Here is a 7491-nt window from a genome sequence, read left to right on the forward strand (position 1 = left end):
TACACACCTCTCACCCCCACCCAATTCTTCCTCCTCTTAAAACTACAGTTCAAACCAGGGTGATGGTACAGGCCTGTAATCCCAGCAATTTGAGATTCTGAGGAAGGAGTTTGGAAAATTGAAAGACAGCCTTAGCAATTTTGTGAGAACTTATCTCAGAATTTTATTAAAAAAAGGGCTAGGGATGCAGTTCAGGGGTAAAGTGTCCCTGGGCTCAATCCCCAGGATTTCAAAAACAAAATGAAAAAAATAAACAGAAAACTACAATTCAGTTGGTTGTGGTGGTGCACCCCTGTAATCCTGGTTATTTGGGAAGCTGAAGCAGGAGTTTTGCATGTTCAAGTTCAGCCTGGGAAATTTATAAGACCCTGTCTCAAAATTAAAAAATAAAAATATTCAGGGATGTAACTTAGTGGTTCAGCACTCCTGAGTTTAATCCCTAGTACCAAAACTAAATTACTTAGTTTATTAATTAATTAATTTAAAAAAAATCTGTAGCTCACGTTGACAACCAAAAGACAGGGCTGAAATGCTGGATCTCACTTTGACTTCCTGATATGACAATTTTTTTTTTTTAGCAGTACTAGCATTTGAGTCCAGCACCTCACAAGTGCTAGACAAGCACTCCACCACTGCACTACATCCCCAGCCCTTATTTTATTTTGAGACAGGGTCTAGCTAAGTTGCCCAGGCTGCCCTTGAACTTGTGATTCTCCTGCCTCAGTCTTCCAAGCAGTTGGGATTACAGGAATTCCAGGAATGGAATTACAGGATTTACAAGCCTGTCTCAGTGTATAATCCTTTGTGTAAAGCTTCTTTTGTTATAATATATGTCAGATTCATCTGTTTCATACAGTTGCATTCATTCATTCCTGTTTTTGCATAGTATTTTCTTGTGTGACTATGCTGCTGTATGTGTGTTTTTTATGTTTATGTACATGTTTATATATGTACACATATATATTTTTTCAGTATTGGGGGCTTCACACTTGTCAGGCAAGCACTCTACCACTAGGCTACATAGCAGTCCATATCTGTATTTATTGGATCATGTTTTTTTCCAAATATTTTCATTTTTGTAAGACTATTATTTTAACATGTAATTCCTGCATATTTCTTTTAGATTAGTTTCTAGTTAATCTTTTTAAAAATATTTTTTAGTTGTGGATGGACCTTTATTTTATGCGGTGCTGAGAATCAAATCCAGTGCTTCACACACGTTGGGCAAGCGCTCTACCACTAAACTGTAACTCCAGTCCCTGAATCATGTTTTTATAAGAACATTTCAACTCCTCCACTTATTTCCTCTGTCTGGAAAACATATATAATGGTGCAAAGGACATTTTAGGGTCGAGGTCATTGAATTATAATCAGTGGGCCAAATCTGACCTGCAGCCTATTTTTTTTTTTTTTTGTTAATAAAACTTAAATGGAACATGCCATGCCCATTTGTTTACATAAAGCCTATGACTGCTTTAATGCTACATTAGCAGAATTGACCAGTTGTGATACTGATTGTAGGTCCACAAAGCCTAAAATACTATTTGACTCTTTAAAGAAAAAGCCTGTCAACCCAGAAGACAAGTTATAAGGAATTTGGGTTCCTGGAAGATCTCATGAAGCTGAGCAGCCTGCTTGCCTCTGGGCCACCTGTTATGGAATGTTATGGGAGAAAAAAAAATGTGGGGAATCTCTGTTACAGAAATTTAGACTGTAATGTAACAAATACATGCATCACATGTGCTCAATAGCTCAATAAGTGAATAACATGGCAGCAGAAGACGTTTTAGTCCTTTCCATCCTTGCCTCTGATTAGCTGTGTGACCTCAAACTCGTAGTCATTTAGATGGAAATTCCTTCCTTCTTTCCCTTCCTCTTTCTTTCTTTCTTGGATTTCATTAGGTTTTTCAGGCTGGTTTGAAACTTGTGACAACAAGCGATCCTCCTGCCTCAGCCTCCTGAGTAACTGGGACTCCAGACAAGCACCAAAGCTCAATTTCTTACCCAACCACATAAAGTTTTATAAGGACTAAGAAGAGAAAGTATTTTAGAAATTATTTTCAGGCGGGGACAATTGTGTCATGACAAAGGCCAGGAACGCTTTAAACTTGGAAATTTTCCATCTGGGAACAACCAGTTAACTTTTCTATTCAATAAGGTAAAAACCCACAACCCTTTTTAGGAAAAAGAACCTTTTTCCTAAAGAAATACATGCTGAGCTGTCCAGGGTCCTGACCCCCTCAGCTGGGGCATTTTAACCTCAACCCAGGGCTAAGGTGTCAGGTAACGTCCTGTCCTGAACTCTAGGGCATCTTCTTGCTTCTCATCCTCCTGCCTTCTCATAGTAAAGATGCAAAGTCTGCTCAGTTGACAACCTGCAAATGCTTCAATGTGGTGAAGGCTGTTTGTATTTTTAGGATGAGTTGTTCTGCTCCTCAGGGTGGGCCATTCACTATCAGCTGATACCAGGAGGGGTGACAGGTCCCTGACTAGCTGTTTGTTCTTGGGTAGATGTTACTAGGGATTGAATCCGGGATGCTCTACCACTGAACTTCATCCTCAGACCTGCTTCTATTTTCTTTTGAGATGAGGTCTCACTAAGTTGCCAAGGCTGGCCTTGAACTCCAGATTTTTCGGCCTCAGCCTCCAGAGTAGCTGGGATTATAGGCCTAAGCCACCACCCCTGACTGGAACTCCATATTTTCTTTGAAAGACTAATTTTATGTTAAACTCAGAAGGGTGAAATCAAATAGTGTAATCAGTAAGGGAATTTTATCAGTAAGGATAATCAGTAAGGATAGGGTAATAAATCCAAATTACTGGTGCCTAAGCTCTGACTTGATGGCCTTATCTGCAATAGAATTGTGGAGAGGAATGATGGGCATCCAGAGGAAAGCCATCTCTATGGCAAAGTAAAATGATCTTGGTGAACAAATTCTTTTCAACAGGTAAATTTTTTTTTTCCGGAAACACTTCAGAAATATTTTCAAAGTAGGGGAAGTTTGGACTGGAACTAGTATGAAAAGATTTTTTTAAAGTATGTACTTACTCCAAGAAAAGACTCTGCAGTCACTACCTTTCTCTCCTTTATCTTATCTATAGCATTTAAGACTCCCTATGTCATTGACCCCCATTTGTAATCCTCAGTTATTTCTGTTACTTTGACCCCTTGATCCAAGTTATAGTATAACCAAATATCTTCTTCAGTCCCCAACTAAGTCAGAGTCCAAAGGTAGAACAAAGCCAAGGTTTATCAGCTTTTCCTCTAACTATATCAAGTCTTTGAAGTTTAATCATTCTCAGAGACAGCTTTCTTTGACTAGTTCAATTTGACAGATGCGTTACTCAGCAACATAAGAAATGTCAAACTTCTTCGTAACATTGTGTGTTGATTTGTCTGCATTTTTTTCAGTTCCTACCTTCTCAAGCAAATAAACACTGTTTTTTTCCTCAAGGAACTGGGGATACATTCCTGGTACACTGTGATACACTGTCGGTGGAAATGTAAAATGGTACAACTATGTTGGAAAACAGCTTGACTGTCCTAAAGGTTAAACATAGAATTACCACATGGCCTAGTAATTCCACTTTTAGTTATATGCCCAAGAAAACTGAAAACATATTTCCACACAAAAAGGAGTTCATGAATGTACATGGCATTATTCATAATACCCAACAAATAGAAACAACCCAAAGTCCAACTGATGAATGAATAAGCAATGGAATATTATTGAGCCAGAAGGAACAGTGAAATATTAATATGGGTTAAATGAACATTTAAACATTATGTAAATGAAAGAAGTCAGTTATAAAGACCACATATTGTATGAAATGTCCAGAATAGGCAAATTGGATTGTAGATTAGAGACGGAAAGTAAATTAATGCTCTTTCTTTTTTTCTTCCTTTCTTTTTCTGCAGTGTTAGGGATGTGAAATGCAATTTCTTTCTGGGGAAATGGATATTTCCCAAAATTGTGGTGACTGATGCAAAACTCCGAATTCACTACCAGTCATTGGCATGTATACTTTAAATGGGTGAATTGTGTGGTATGCAGCATGAGGTCCAAAAACAAGTGACCTCAGCTTTTGGTATTTTGTTAACCAGAGTTTCAGGATGCTTCGTGCAACCATAATGGAGGCGCCACAACAAATGTCAGGAGTTCTAGCTTCTCCGGAAGTGAAAAGTCCTTATTGTTGTTTGCTTGTTTACAGGTATCTGCAGGGTTTTTTTTCCCCAAAAGTGTTGTGAAAGTTAATAGACTTTTAAAATATACATTTGTAGCACGGTGCAGTGGTGCACACCTGCAATCCCAGCAGCTCAGGAGGCTGAGGCAGGAGGATCATGAGTTCAAAGCCAGGCTCAGCAACTTAGTGAAGCCCTAAGTAACTCAGTGAGACCCTGTCTCAAAATAAAATATAAAAAGTGTTGGGGATGTGACTCAGTGGTTAAGTGCCTCTGGGTTCAATGCCCATTGAAAGAAAAAAAGTAAAAGTAAAAGTAAAAAAAAAACTATATACATTTGTTCAGTGGTAGAGCACTTGCTGAGCATGCACAAGGCCCTGAGTTTGATTCCCAGCACTGAAAAAAAAAAAAAAAAAGGAAAAGGAAAAACACCCTAAAATATACAACACTTGGAAATGGACAGCAAAAGGCCTCCTGTCATCCATACAAAAAACAAATAAAAATCTTTTTACTACCTTGCATTGAGTACAGGTGGTATCCTTATGATCTTGTATCTGATCAGAGTATTATATGGACATTAGCACTTTATTAATAAACTTCTTCCTTTCCTAACCTTTTCCCACTGCACCAGGCACCTCCTTTTATTTTTGAGAGTTTTTAAGACCCTTATTTAAATTTATGTAAGTGCTCATCAGTCTTTAAACAGCCAAAATATGAACTGCATTAAACATGAAATCTTTTAATTTCTTTGTGGAGGTAGGCAAAGGTACTTTACAAAAAACCCCCACTATTTCTATTAGTTAATGAAACACAGTTTGGTTAACACTGTAAAGCAGTTCTGTGCAGTAACTGGAGTTGAGAAACAAACCAACTCCATTTAAGACTTGGTCTCTTTAAGTTTATTTATTTATTTATTTATTTATTTAATTAATTTATTTATTGTGATTCTAGGGATTGAAACCAGGGCCTTAGTGCTTGCAAGGCAAGCACTCATCAACTGAGCTATATCCCCAGCCCTATTTTCATTTAAAAAAATATTTTTAGTTATAGATGGACACAATACCTTTATTTGTTTTTATGTAGTGCTGAGGATAGAACCAAGTGCCTCATTCGTGTGAGGCAAGCGCTTCACCACTGAGTTACAACCACAGTCTTCTTTATTTTGAGATATTCCCTTGATTTACTAGATTGACCTTCAACAACAACTGGGAACTTCTGTATCCTTAGGCTATTTCTCCTACCTTTGGTTTCACATCTGGTTTCTTTTTCTGGGGCTCCTGGTGTCCCTTAGATACCTTGTCACCTCTCTAGTCTCTCTCCTCAAAAACGCCCTGGGTCCTGTGAGTCCCAAGCTGCCTTTTCCAGCTCCTGGTGGAGGAGAGTGTATTGAGATTTGGCATTTGTGTATCATCCATTCAGGGATGGGAGGAGTGGAAGAATGTGTGTGGCCTTGTAGCGCTGATTCGCAGAGCAGCTGGACAGATTAACGAATGACATCTGCTGAAGTCACACGGGCCAGTAGCAACACAGCATAATCAGAGGTGCGGAAGTGAACTATCCGCCACCTTCAAAAAAGGTTGGTGAGCTGCGCCCCCTCGTGGATTTTTGATGCAACCATAGGCAGGAGATGGCAGAGCGGTGCACCGAGCGGCTAAGAGGAGTTCGTCCCAAAAGGTTTCACTAGATTGCGCCCCTCGGTTCAGTTCCTGCCCTGGCATTGGGCCGGTGCCTGTGTGTGGCAGACCTTCTCCCTGGTCACATGTGGCATTGCCTTTCCGGTCACAAGCAGGAATTCTTGGGGACTCAGGCATCGAGCTAACCAGAGCTCTGGCCATCTTCCTCCTTCAGCCACTGCTTCTTCGTTCCCACGGCTCTCTCCATCCCCGCCTTTTGACAGTACTAAAAGTAGCACTGATGCGCACACATTAGGTCTGTGGTAGGTCTCACCCCACCGAAATCACACACACAAGTTAGGCACAGGGTGGGATGATGGTAACAGAATGTGTTCCCTGTTACCTCCTACCCCACAGTCATGGTGGCTATTCCCACATTCCCGTTCTCTATCAAATATTTCCACTTTCTTTTCTCAAATTTTGTTTCAAAGCACCAGAAGATGAACCGTTGTGATGTTTACCACCACACAGGTTCTTTCTCAGTCGGTGACACTGCTGTTTGTCATGCACACATGCTCTATTCATCAGGGAACAGAAATTTCTGGAAACTGGAGCATCAACTGATTAGCATTACTTGGGTTCCAATCCCCTTGGAGATGCGTTCTGGGAGTCTTAATTTATTACATAAATTTTCTTGCCATTCCGACCAGAGTTCTCATCTTTTCTGTGTGCTTAAGGTAGTTTCAGAGGTGCATTTATTTGTGCTTGGAAGTGTGTCCCCTCCCCTTAAGCCCCTAACTCGCTACCAAGAGTTTCAGAAATGTTTTCACTGGGAAATGGCCTGGGAAAACCTCAGCCATTACAATATTATATTTGGTTTTTCTTTTCTTTTTTTAAAGAAAATGTCTACACACACATCAAACAACTTTCCTCAATTAAGCCAAACCCAATGAAAAGCAAAGTTTTCTGCAAATCAAAAGACCATCTACAAGAAAGTTCAATGTTAATGTTAGGAAGCAGTTCTCTGGAGGAAAGAATCAACTCCTCAGACAGTAGTCACTGTGTGGTAGGCAAAGGACTCCGTTAATGATTCAAGGCAGTTCTAGAGGGCAGAACTACATGGGAGAATCTGGCTTACTGAACATTACATGTGACATAAGGCAGGTTATTTAAGATAAGGAGTTAAAAATCCAACTGGGTGTGATGGTGCATGCCAGAAAGCCCAGTGGCTCCCGAGGCTGAGGCAGGAGGATCTCAAGTTCAAAGTCAGCCTCAGCAATTTAGCAAGACCCTAAGTAACTTAATGAGACTCTTTCTCAAAAAACAAAAAGGGCTGGGAATGTGACTCAGGGGTTAAGCCCCCTTGGATTCAATCTGCAGTATCCCCGCTCCCTGCCTGCCCCCCAAAACACAGGAAGAAATGACAGAAACACAAATACAGAGTCATACTTAACATAGCAGCCAAAATCTATGGTGATAATCCACATAGTTGGGGTTGTATTTTTAGGTCTAGTTGTAGGGGAAAAGACTGGGATTTTTTAAAATTATAAAATCACATTCACTTATCATAGGAAAGGATACTGAAACAGAGCTTGATTAAGGAAACAGACGACTTGGGAATCCTATCTCACTTACCCTCTCTATGTGATCAAATGAGAACCTCCAATGGAATCCCTTCTTCTTTGCCTCTCTTTA

This window comes from Sciurus carolinensis, chromosome 2 (assembly GCF_902686445.1).
Source record: "Sciurus carolinensis chromosome 2, mSciCar1.2, whole genome shotgun sequence".
Lineage (NCBI taxonomy): Eukaryota > Metazoa > Chordata > Mammalia > Rodentia > Sciuridae > Sciurus > Sciurus carolinensis.